The following is a 13,358-nucleotide window of genomic DNA, read 5'->3' on the forward strand; positions in this document are numbered from 1 at the left end:
TCCCCCCTTTTCTCCCTCCCACTCCTATCAATGTCCTCTCCTTTCTACCCTTTCCTATCTGACAACATTTACAGCTTTTTGTCTTGCAGCCTACTGTCTGTGTGGTCATGGGTGGCCTTTGGATCCTGGTGCACATCAATGGGTATAACATGGTAGAAATTGGTTATCGCTCTTCCAGAAGTCATTAGAAACCAATAGTTTAGCAAGGAGATATGTGGCCCAATAAGCCCCTCTCCAACCCATAGTCGACTGCTAGAATCAGTCATAGAATCAGCCTTGTGCCTGCTTCAGAAGCCTCCGTGTGTTTATGACTGCAATGTCTGTGTTGTGTCTACCCAGAAGATGCCACTGTGGTCCTGCTAAACATCACTCCTCTTTTCCCATGTTCCTAGATCCTTAGCTGGCAGGGCATTAACATTCTGCTTAGGGCTGAGCACTCCTCATTCTCCGCATCTTAAGCATTCATGAGCTTAACCATTCATTAAGCACTCACCACGACTCCCTGTAGAATCTTTTCTGATCAAACTTAGAAGTAGAAATTGTCTATGGGTATAAACATAAACTTTTAGAAGTCAATCAACTTAGAAGAACAGCAGTAATAAGCTGTCTCCTCCCATGAGCCTATGACCTCCCCAGCTGTGAGTTTTCCAACAGCCTGGGATTAAATTCTCAAAACATGAAGTAGTAGAACTCCTGCCTAGAATCATCAGTGAGGGGTTTGGGGTCAGAGGTGGAGCCCCACCTAGAATCCCTCAGTGAGGGGGCAGGGTTGAGGTTTGACTGGAGACCCTGCCTAGAAGTGCCAGTCCCTTAATTCCATCTCCAGTACTACATTAAAAAGTAAGGATATTTATCCTAAATCCAATGGCCACATCCTTTTCTAAGTGCTTTATGGGTATTTGATTAGGTTTTAATGCAAACAGTGATTGGAGGTGCGAGCTCATGCCAACTTTGGAGATAGGAAATGGAAGCCCAAGGAGGGTAGAGCGCCTTACTGCAATGTGGAGACATTGTTGCTTCTGGAAATAGCCCATGAAACAGAATATCCCAAACCCAGGCTCTCAACAGTTGCAGGACTCCTGCTACTTTGTTGCTTGGTATTAAGACAAAACACAACAAGCTGATGACCAAATGTCTTGCCTTTCAAGAATACAGTGTTGCTAGGGTCCAACTCCATTAGGTTACCTGCCTCCAGGGGATCTACCTGTGCATATCTGCCCCCACATGCTGGGTGTTAGCTGCATGAGTACAGTTGACTCTGCTCCAGATCTGCCCTGTCTTTCTTTGTAAGGGGCAGGGATCCGTGCTGTAAGGGGTGGCTACACCAATGCTCTCTTCCCCACATCTAACTCAGTCTCTCCCCAGAACTTTCTGCCAGTTCCTCATTCTGATCTTTGACCATAACATAGCTAGGTCGTGTTTCTCTGTGTCCTGATGCTACCCAGTCTAGTGGGTGGCCCTGGCATGGCTTGAGTCCTCTGTATCTGTGGGGATGGGAGATGGAGGTTTCTGGAAATGACTATTTTGTGTGGGTGTGGGGCAGAGATACCAAGTCCAAGCCAAGCTCTGCCTGTCACTGTGGATTGTGTGTGTGTGTGTGTGTGTGTGTGTGTGTGTGTGCTTGTGCATGAGGAGGGGTGTTAGCCAGGGTCACTTCATTCTTATCAAATGGTGACAATCCCTGACATTTGGTTTCCCATCTCCAGTGACTTGTTCTAGATCCTTGCCCTTTTCACCCTGAGCTGATTCAGACAGCTGGAAGGCAGCTCCAGCACGTAAAACAGGCTGCTCCCCAGTCTTGTGACTTATAATCTCCCCATTCAACTTATTTTTTAACAGATATAATTGTATTTTTATTAATTAATTTATTTATGTACTTTATATCCTGACCTAAGCTTTCCCTTCCTCCTCTCCTCTCAGACTCTCCCTCCCTCCTCCCCTTCTTTTATGCCCTCCCTTTTTCCTCAGAGGAGAGACCTCCCATGGATATCAACCTCTGCCTTGGCATATCAAATTATAGTAGGACTGGGTACATCTCTTCTTGAGCTAGGCAAGGCCATCCAGTTAGGGGAAAGGGAACTGAAGGTAGGCAACAGTCAGAGACATCTTCTCCTCCTGCTGTTAGAAGTCCCACATGAGGACCAAGCTATACATCTGTTACATATGTATAGGGAGACTAGGTCTGTCCCATGCATGCTCTCTGGTTGGTGGTTCAGTCTCTGTGAGCCTCTATGCCAAGGTAAGTTGATTCTGTAGGGTTTCTTGTGGTGTCCTTGACCTTGATGGCTCTTTCAGTCCTCCAGCATGTAAGGAAGAGTAGGACTCTGCCATGTGGGCCTGGTCTCTCCCCAGAACCCACGCTGTGCTGTTGTCTGTCCATCTATGGAGTTAATAACTCTAATGGATCTCTTACCCAGAAAGAACAACCCACTCTCCAACTCTGTTCTAGTTTTAAGTCTGCTGCTGGAAGAAAATACTCTGACAAACAAAGCAAAACAAAACAAAACAGCCGGGTGTGGTGGCGCACACGCCTTTAATCCCAGCACTCGGGAGGCAGAGGCAGGCGGATTTCTGAGTTCGAGGCCAGTCTGGTCTACAGAGTGAGTTCCAGGACAGCCAGGGCTATACAGGGAAACCCTGTTTCGAAAAACCAAAAAATTTAAAAAAAAGAAAAAAAAAAGCCAAAAAACAAAACAACAACTTATGAGAGAAAGGGGCTTATTTTTGGCTTACAATTCCAGATTATAGATAGGAGCTGGTCATGTGACATCCAGTCCCACGCAGAGAAATGAGTGCTTGCATGTTCATCTGGTTGCTTGCTCACCTTCAACTTCATTTCTCCATTTTTACACAGTCTAAGACCCCCCTAACTAAGGGATGGTGCTGCCCACAGTGGGCTGGGGCTTCACATATCAGCTAATGTAATTAGGGAATTCCCGACAGGCCCCTGGCGCAGTCTAAATAGATTATCCCCTATTTAGACTCTCTTCCCAGGTGAGTCTAGATTGTGTCATCAAATTGACCATGAGTGCTAATCTTTGAAGACAATGAACCAAAAGGACACAGTATTCTCTGTCTGAGCACTGGGGTGTTTGGAATAGAGGGTTTCCCCAAGGTAAGGGTAGAGTTGGTGCTGAGTTGTGTCTGTCTCCTCAGTTCCTTCCTGCAACATCAGCTAGCCAAATGAAAATCCAGCGATCCCACTGCTTTGGCGATGGAAGGAGGTGACTCTAGTGGGCAAATGGCCAAAAGGCGGGTCCACAAGTGACTCACGGCCAAGGAGGGTCTGTCCACGTCACTAAAGATATGCACGTGTCACAGAGCTGGGTAGACTAGGACTTCACATATCTTCACACGGGTTGGTGAGCATAGCTGCAGATATGGGAGGTGGGTCACATCTTCCAAGTCAATCTTCCTGAGCTCTCTGTAGGATAAAGAAGGCAAGAGTCACCCTGGGGGCCAAGGGGACCGTGAGAACTGGAGACCCTCAGCCTTTTGTGTCAGACAGCTACTCCTTCCTTCCTATGGAAAAGGAGCAGAGTTTTTAAGCCAAACAGAGCAGAAGCCCTGGGTTTCATCCCTAACACTGAATAAACTGAGCCGGCACCACACACCTCTTATTCCAGCTTTGGGAGGTGGAGGCAGGATGATCAGTTTGAGGCCAGCCTGGACTAGACACTGTCCTTAAAGTAAAATAGTTTGTTGGCCACGGTGCCGTAAGTCTTTAATTCCAGACCTTTGGAGACAGAGGTTGGGATAGCTCTGAGTTCAAGGCCATCCTGGTCTACTTGGGGGATTTCCAGGCTAGCCAAGGCTACATAGTGAGAATCTATCTCACTGCCCCCAAAAGGTTGTGCACATGTGTTTCTGGATTGCTCTGCTACATGCTTGGGGGGCCATATGTGACATCAGCCTATATGTTTGAGCTGGAATCTATTTCCATCAGTGTGGTATTAGTACGAAAGCTGTATGTGAGCGGGGGTGGGGTCTGTCGCCTTCTGACATCACCAAACAAACCATATAGGGCAGGGGTTGGTGTGACCCACGCCAAAGGTTATACTCTAGATTTCCCATTCCTCTCCAGCTTTCCTGCTTTCTCCTCTCTGCTCCCCTCCCCTTCTCTCTTTCCTCCCTCCCTCCCTTCCTTCCATATTCGCCTCACGACGGATCCCCCTGTCTTCACATCCTGTGTTCTGGAAAGATAGAGGAGCCACACTCAGTTTTGTGCCATGCTGGGGAAGGGACTTTGAACTTTGTACAAGCTAGGCAAGCATTCTACCAACTGAAACGTGAGCCCAGCCCCTCGAGCCTTCTCAAGTCTGGTAAAGCCAGGCAACTTGATCTCAGCATCCTGTGGCTCCCGACTCCCTTCCTTAGCCTTGAAGAGAAGTGGACAGATGAAAATACTGTCCCAGCCTAGCCTCTGCTCCTCATAAAGGCCACTGAGTACATAGGAAGGAAGGGGTGGTGATGGCAAATGACCATTGTATTAGTCACTTGCCTATGAATGGGACGAAACACCTGATAGAAATTACGTATGGAGGGAAGTGTTTAGGCTCACAGTACAAAGGTCTACAGTCCATCATGGTTTTCTCCTTTTTAAAAATATCTATTTTATGTATATGAATACTCTATGTACACCTGCATGCCAGATCTCATTACAGATGTTTGTGAGCCACCAAGTGGTTGCTGGGAATTGCATGTAGGACCTCTGGAAGAGCAGCCAGTGTTCTTAAACCACTGAGCCAGCTCTCCAGCTTCCCCTTGTTTTTCTTCTTATGCAGTCTTGGACCATATATGCCTGGTTGGGCTTTTTAGCCAGATAGAGAGGGCATCAACAGGCCAAAAAACAAAAACAAAACAAAAAAGCAATCCCAGCCAGGTGTCTATACCTTTGATCCCAGCACTGGGGAGTTTGAGGGCAGCCTAGTCTACAGAGCCAGTTCCAGAGTCGTCAGGGCTACCTAGTGAGACCTTGTCTCAAACAACCAAGGAGGATGGAGAAATGGCTCAGCAGTTAAAAGCACTTGTTCTAGCACAGGACAGGAGTTCAGTTTGCCTCACCCACATGGTGACTCACAGCTGTTTGTAACTCCAGTTCCAAGGGATCTGTTGCCCAATTCTGGTCTCCATGGGTTCTGCACACATTGAGGCACAGACATATAGGCAGGTGAAACAGTCAGATAAGAAATTTAAAATGACAACTCAAAAAGAAAGAAAGAAAGGAAGGAAGAAAGAAAGAAAGAAAGAAAGAAAGAAAGAAAGAACGAACGAAAGAAAAGAAACAACTACATCCAGGCTCAGTTTGGGGAGCCAATGAGTTTATTAGGGTTTAATAAATAATTTTTAATAAAAGCTAGGGTTACTATTTCTGTGATGAAATACAGTGATCAAAGCAAGTTGTGGAGGATAAAGTTTATTTATGCTTTGACATCACTGTTCATCATCTAAGGAAATCAGGACAAAAATCTAAACAGGGCAGGGACCTGGAGGCAGGAGCTGATGCAGAGGCCTTAGAGGAGTGTTGCTAACTGGCTTGCTTCTTATGGCTTGCTCAGCTTGCTTCCTTATAGAACCCAAGACCACCAGCCCAGGGATGGCACTCACAATGGGCTGGGCCCTCCCCCATCAATCACTAATTTAAAAAATGCCATGCCCAAACCAGGTGGTGCACACCTTTAATCCCAGTGCTTAGAGGCAGAAGCAGGCAGATCTCTGAGTTCAAGGCCAGCCTGGTCTACAGAGAGTCCAGGACAGCCAGGGCTATATAGAGAAACCCTGTCTCACCTCCCCATCCCTCAAAAAAAAAAAAAAAAAAAAAAAAAAAGAAAAAGAAAAAGAAAAGAAAATACCCTTCAGGATTGCCTGCAGTTGTATCTTATGGAGGCATTTTGTCTCTCTGATGACTACCTTTGTGTCAAGTTGACACACTTAGGTAAGGGGTTGCTTAAGGCAGTATGGGTGACTCAGACAGCACTAAGTCCATCAGATTGGCCTGTGGGCAGGCCTGTGAGGCATTTTCTTGATTTCTGATTGATGTGGGAGGGTCCAGCCCATATGAACAGTGATATCTCCTAGGCAGGAGGTCCTGGGCTGCATAAGAAGGCAGGCTGAGGGCTGGAGAAATGGCTCAGCGGTTACGAGCACTGACTGCTCTTCCACAGGACCTGAGTTCAAATCCCAGCAACCACATGGTGGCTCACTACCATCTGTAATGGGATCTGACGCCCTCTTCGGGTATGCCTGAGGAGAGTAACAGTGTACTTACAATAAATAAATAAATAAATATTAAAAAAAAATAAAGAAGACAGGCTGAGCATACAGGGGGGTGGGTGGGTGTGTTTCATTTCCTCCATGGTCTTTGCCTTAGTTTCTGCTTCTTGGTTATTTTCAGTTCATCCCTGGATGGTGGGCCATGAGCTTTCCTCCTCAAGTTGATTTTTGGTCAAACAGGGTAGATCAGATATTAGGTACACACTCTTACAACAGAAGATACACACCTGTGTATGCTAAGTGTGATGGGCTGGAAGCCACACCTGTGCTGAGTCCCTTTCTCCCCCTGGGATGGGTAGGCACAACTTCCAAGTGCACACACTGGGGCAGGCAGCCTCCCCGTCCCCATCATCCCACAGAGGGTGGGACTCAAGGCTGAGCCATATCCAGGTATGGTGGTCTTCTGAATTGGGGACAGGGGCGAAGGAAATGGCTCAGTGGCTAAGAGCACTTGATGCTCTTGCAGAGGCTTAGAGTTCAGTTCCCAGCCCCCAATCCCTGCTCATAATTACGCTAGTTCCAGGGAATCTGACCCCCTCCTCTGGCCTCTCTGAGCACTTGTAGGATCCACTCAGAGACGACGCATTACACATTAATAAAAGCAAACTAAATTTTAAAGAGAATAAGTGTGGGCGTGTCCAGCAGCTGGAATGAGAATTTGTAAGGCACAGAAGGAGGTGGAGGCACGGAAGGCGGCCTTGCTGTTAACCAGATCCCAGGCGGACGAAGGAGTAAAGGAGGGAGTCTTCTCTGAGGAAGAACTGTGGGAAACAAGCTTTCTCACCCAGGTTGTTAAGAGTCCGGTGTTACCACTCAGCCCTCGGGGAAGAAAGGCAGGTGGAAGAGGGAGAATAGCGGGGCATGTGGGAAGGACCAGGGCCGGCTCTGGGAGGCCGATAGAGAAGTCTGTTAAGCCTACCGGGTAGGGCCTGAGTGGGGTCTTTGGAGATTGGCAGGGAAATGCGCGAAGCAAGAGAACTGAACCTCTTGGGAAGCTAAAGGGGCAGGAAGTAGGAGGCTGGGAGAATGAAGTCAAAAGTGGGAGTCCTCGACCTCGAGGAAGCTGCTGACTGCGGAAGTGGGCAGGGCGTAGAGAGAATGACAGAGCAGCTGGGAGGGGCTGAGAAAGTGGGCAGGAAAGACCTTTCTGATGGTAGTGGAAAGTGGGCGGAACCTATAGAGATTGATAGAGAAGTGAGGGGGACCTGGGAATCACACAGCTGAGAAGCAAGGATGCGGGGCTAGAGAAAGTGAAGGAGCCATTGGGAGGGACTGCAAATGAAGGTTTAGGGAGAGTGACAACTAGGAAGTGGGCGGGGCTTAGAGGGAACGATAGAGCAGGTGGGAGGAACTAACAAGTGTCTCCTGGGAGCTTGGGGCTGAAGGGTAGTAGAGGTAGAATGGTACGGAAGTGGAAAGGGTCAAGGGGATGGGCAGGACCCGGAAGATTGATAATTGGGACATGGGCGGAGCCCAAGGAGAATAGCGGAGAAGTGTATGGGCTTGGAAAACCAGAGTCTACTCTCAAGTGGCACCCATGGGCTCTGGCCACTTTTGTGTTGCTGATACTGGCCCTGTAGGAACGATAGTGACCTGCCTCCTCCTACAACATCCTCACTGATCGTATCCCGCAGTCATACAAGCTTCTCTGGGTGCCGGTCCTAGGGCTGGTGGTCCTCCCGGCTTCCAGGTTCTGATGTCAAATTCTTCCAAAGCTCTGCAAGTTTGGGGGGCAGACTCTCCTACCTGCATCCCATGCAGCCTGGGGAGAGGATGCCACCCACAAGGGGGCGCGTGTGTCTCGCGCTGGGATCCAAGGCGGAGTAGGAGGGCGGTCTGTCCACAGATCTGGTGCCTGGATGTCTTATTGGATTATTGTTTTTGTTCTTGTTGTTTGTTTGCTTTTTGTTTTTGTTTTTAATTTATTTTATTTTGTCTTCATAGGTGTTCTGGCTGCATGTATGTCCGTGTGAAGGTGTCAGAAGCCCTGGAACTGAAGTCACAGACAGGTCTGAGCTGCCATGTCGCTGCTAGGAATTGAACTTGGGTCCTCTGCAAGAGCAGCCAGTGCTCTTAACCGCGGAACCACCTAGCCCCTCACTGTTATTTATTTATTTATTTTAAAGATAGAATCTCTCACTGCTCTGAGGAGTCCAGCTATTTGTCTAGAATGGTTTGCTGGTGAGTTCCAGGAATCTTCCTTTGTCTACCTTCCCAGACTAAGATTATAAACATTTGACAGCTTGTCTTTTTTTTAATTAAATAAAACAACAACAACAACAACAACAACAACAAGAAGCCAGGAGTTCTGGGGAATCAAATCAGGTCCCCACGCTTATGAAACAAGTGTCACTGGCTGAGCTATGTATGCCCAGCATATATATAAAAAAGTTTGTAAGCTTTACTTGTATTTATATGTATATGTGTGTCTCAGGGTAAGTGGAGGTGAGTGCAGAGTCTATGGCTGCCAGAAGAGGTGTCATATCCCCTTGGATCTGGAATTACAGGAGGTTGTGAGCCACCATGTGAGGGTTGGGGACTTGACTCTGGTTCTCTGAAAGAGCAGAGTGGGGGTACTCTTACTTCATCCCTTTCCTTTCTTCTTTTCTTTCCCTTTCTCCTCTCTTTCTGCCCTCATGAGACAGGGTCTATCTCTGTAGCCAAGGCTAGCCTGAAACTATACATAGGCTGGCCTCAGACTTGGGGCAATGTCCTATTTTAGCATCCCAAATGCTCAGGTGACAGACCTTGTCTGTTCAGTATGTTTGACAATTCTCTCTCTCTCTCTCTCTCTCTCTCTCTCTCTCTCTCTCTCTCTCTCTCTCTCTCTGTGTCTGTCTCCACCCCCAGGGGGCTATGATGTCTTTGTGGTTGCTGTGAGTGTCTGTTCTATGTCCTGGTTGTGAGTGGGTGTCATTTGTGTTTCTGACTGTGGCTGTCCAATGGCTGCTTCCCCTGGCAGCATTGGGGAATCCCTTACAGATGGTAGTCAGGCTGGGATTCCCTTTCTACTCAGCTTGGCTGATTTCCCATCACTAAGTTAGCTCTTATCAACCTCTGAGGGGTCCCTGGCCTGCCCAGCCACCGCCCCCCCCCCCATCTTTCTCAGGAAAGCACCTATTGTTGACGTTAAATTTTTCCTTCTTCCAGAAAGCTATGGTCATCTTTTCTTTCTTTCTGGGTGCCTAGTTGACTGCAGGTTGTTCATGGCTAAGAGGAAGGAGGAGGAAGATGGAAGGAGGGAAGGAGGAAGAAGAAGAGAAGGAAGAGGAGGAAGAGGAGGAAGAGGAGGAGGAGGAGGAGGAAGAGGAACCCGAATAAAACTTTGTACACATGGAAACACAGGCTAGAGCCATACCACAGTCTCCAGTGTGGACAAACCTCCGGAAGCAGTTGTAATGCTGACTGCTCTGACAGGAAGAGCCTGTCCCAGTGGTTCAGCTCTGTCCCATGAGCTGTCTTTGCTGTTGTGTGACTGGTGATCTCATCAGTGGTAGTCTGACCGATTCCCCTTTGAAGACTGGAGAGATCATTTCTGTTCTCTGCACTTTTCGCTGGTCATGGGCTTTGTTGTTGTTGGTGGTGGTCAAAGGGTCTCACGTAGACCAGGCTGGCCTCCAACGAGACTTGCAACCGAGGCTGATCTTGAACTCCTTCCTGAGCCTCCTAACTCTGCCTCCAGAGTTCAGGCTCTGTGTAGATCCTTTCAAACATCCTCACAGGTCAACCCAGAGGCAGGATTTGTGTACTGGATTTCAGTGTTTCCAAGTCCACATGTAGTCACTGACACACACTAGGTTGTGTAGGCTGCCAGTGGCAAGGATGGCTGAACTTACTGAGTGACTGCTGTATGTCACAACATTCTGGCTCCCTCACTGTGGACACCTTGCATTTTGAGGTAGTATTTTTTTTTTTTAAGATTTATTTTATTTATATGAGTATACTGTAGCTGTCTTCAGACACACCAGAAGAGGGCATCAAATCCCATTATCCCATTGCAGATGGTTGTGAACCACACCATGTGGTTGCTGGGAATTGAACTCAGGACCTCTGGAAGAGCAGTCAGTGCTCTTAACCGCTGAACCATCTTTCCACCCTAAGATAGTACCCTGACTCAAGACAGGAAAGCAGGTGACACTCACGGGTATGTTGGTGGCCAGTACCTGTCATCCTAGACATTTGGAACACTGAGGCAGGAGGTGGGCATGAACCTAGGACTTGGAGGTCAGCCTGGGCAACTTACATAGACTCTACATCAAAAAATAAAGCAAAACAAAAATAAAAAGTTAATACTAAGTTGCTTATGGTAGTACACATATAACATCCTAGTTAGGAGCTTAGCATAGACCCCCTCCCTAGAGTCCCCCAGTGAAGGGCTGGGGCGTGGTAAGGAGTAGAACCCCTGCCTAAAATTCCCCAGGGACAAGCTAGGGGAGTGGTGAGGGTGGAGCCTCACCTAGAACCTCCCAGTGAAGGGCTGTGGGCGTGGCCATAGGGTGGGAGCCCCGCCTATTGACCGCCAATGAGAGGCTAGGGGTGTGATTCAGGGATGGCGCTTTTGCCTACAACTGACCTATGAGCTCATTATGGCTGACGCGGAAGTGACAGTGAAATAGAATGGAACCCTGCCTTAGAAACCTTGGGATAGAAACCTTTACTCTTCTTCTTAGAAAATACCAAATCGTTCAGTGGACCTGAGAGGTGGGAGAGGAGCATCTAAGCCGACACTGTAGGGCAGGTCCCTCTAACTGCTTTCCTCTCTGGAGTTCTTCCACTCGTGAGGACAGCTAGGGTTAACAGTCATTTCAGGAAGACTTCTGAGTACACCACAGGGGGCGCGATTGGAATGGGGTTGGAGGAGGGAGCTCAGCTCAGCACGGTGGATAGAGCTTCCTGCCCCTGCAGTCCCTCAGCCTTGTCAGCTAGGCTGCATTCCGGAAAAGGGCTCCGTGAAGGCACACAGCTCAGAACATCTTGGGAACACCTTGTCAGCTTGCTTCATAGTTTACAGTGAATTTCTGGACCTACACGCATGTGGGTTGATGTCCCCCTAGGTAGAAACCGGGGAGTTATTTTTACTTAAGTTCCTCGTGAAACTTAAGTGAACTTAATGGCGTGGCCCAAGCATGCCATTCCAGCACTTGGGAGATGGAAGCAGGAGGAACAAGGAGTAGTTCGAGGTCATCCTTTGTTAAGAACTGAGCTGCCTAGACTGGGTTACTCGAAACCCGGTCTGAAAAAATATTTAGGAAGAGGAAGGTGACTGATGAGAGCGAAAGCGGGGCAAGAGAGGATCATGGGTGTGTAGGTGGACAGGCAGCCCGTGGTTGAGAGTGCCCATTGCTGAGGACCTAGGTTCAGTTCCTGGCACTCACATGGCATCTCACAGTTGCCTATAACTCCACTTCTGGTCTCTCAGAAGGCATGCACACGGAATACACACACACACACACACACACACACACACACACACACACACACACACGAACCTGAGAGATGGTTCAGCGGCTGAGAGCAGAGGACCTGTGCTCTGTTCCTTGCACGCACATGGTGGCTCACAACTATCCTTAATTGCAGTTCCAGGAGATCTGACCTGGGTACTGGGCCTGCACGTTCGTGCATGCGCATTCATGCAGGCAGAACACTCATATACTTAAAATATATAAATACAAAAACATAGACACAGAAACAAACCATCTGGGGTGAATATGATCAAATGAATTATATACATGAATAAAGATGTAAAGGGACTCATGGTTACACATAGCCAATATATAGCTAGTATGTATTCATAAAATGTGAAAAGCAACTCAAACATTACAGCTCTCCTTTGCTACGAATGTATTCTATGCTCAGCACTGTACACAGTGGTGCTGGGATGGGACTCAACTGAGTGCTTGCCACTGAGCCTGACCCTCAGACCCTGCCATTGAATGTAGTACCTGAGTGAAATGTATTCAAGCTTAAGCATCCAGCATGTTGAATGTAGTACCTAAGTGAAATGTATCCAAGCTTAAGCAACCAGCATTGCAAGACCCATGCTGTTCACCACAGCAGGTGTGGAACTGTACCTGCTTCACCCACAGTCCTGCAGAATCAGCACCAGGTTTGAGCTCTTCTCTATATACCTTCATCTTTCCCTCTTATCCCCTCTTACACCCACCTGTCCATCCATTCACCCAACAACCATCAATCCATCCATCATTGATCCACCTGTCCATCCATCCATCCACCACCTACCCACTCACTTACTTATCCATCTGTCTGTCTGTCCATCCATCCATCTGCCTGCTCACCCATCTACCCACTCACTAACTCATCTGTCATTCCATCCATCTGTCTGTCCATCTGCCTGCCTGTCCATCCATCCACCTACTCACTGACCCATCTATCCATCCATCTATCCATCTGTCCATCCATCCACCCACCCCCATCTATTTATCCATCTACTCATTCATCCATCCATCTTTCTATCCATCTATCCACTCATTCACCCACACACTCACCCATCCCTATTCCTTACTTTTCTTTTTTCTCACCCTTCTTTCATTCCTTCTTTCCATAAATATCATGGAGACACTTTTTGCTCTGTGTACTGTGGGTATCTGGGAATACAGTGGATAGAGACACTGCTGAGGATGCCATACTTCAGGGGTGGGAGGCAATGATAAGCACGGAAAGCAGTTAATAAACAGACAGTCAAGGTAGGTGATAGGGCCAGCATAACATTCTTGTGGCACCAGGAGTGGCGAAGTACACTTGCCATCCTGCACACAGTTTTGGGAGGCTGAGGAAGGAAGGTCAGGGCAATGTGGCAAACCTGTAATTGAAAACAAAAACGGAGAGCTCATGGGGTGGTGTACCACAGACCTTAGAGGGTGGGGTTCTGTCATCTGCATTATTGTAGATCTAGATGCTTTCCTCCCAGTTCTTGTCACTGCCAGCTTAGGCAATACTTGGCTGTGGGCTATGGTTTTAATTGTAAACAGATTGGCTCAGGATCTGGGAGCAAGCTGCTGCTGCTGCTGTTGCTGCTGTTGCTGCTGCTGTTGCTGCTGTTGCTGCTGCTGCTGCTGCTGCTGCTG

General features: G+C 48.0%; 1 long non-coding RNA gene across 1 annotated transcript in view; it reads right to left on the reverse strand.

Moving 5' to 3' along the window:
• Nucleotides 1-2,701: 2,701 nt before the first annotated feature.
• The window catches only part of LOC110335941, a 14,156-nt gene continuing 3,499 nt past the window's right edge, over nt 2,702-13,358 (reverse strand). The window contains exons 3-4 of the long non-coding RNA XR_002381190.1: nt 12,780-12,878; nt 2,702-3,424 (exon numbers count right to left, since the gene is read on the reverse strand). This is a non-coding gene — a long non-coding RNA (uncharacterized LOC110335941). The remainder of the gene's footprint in view (nt 3,425-12,779; nt 12,879-13,358) is intronic.

The sequence above is a fragment of the Mus pahari genome, chromosome 18 (assembly GCF_900095145.1).
Source record: "Mus pahari chromosome 18, PAHARI_EIJ_v1.1, whole genome shotgun sequence".
NCBI classification, from domain to species: domain Eukaryota; kingdom Metazoa; phylum Chordata; class Mammalia; order Rodentia; family Muridae; genus Mus; species Mus pahari.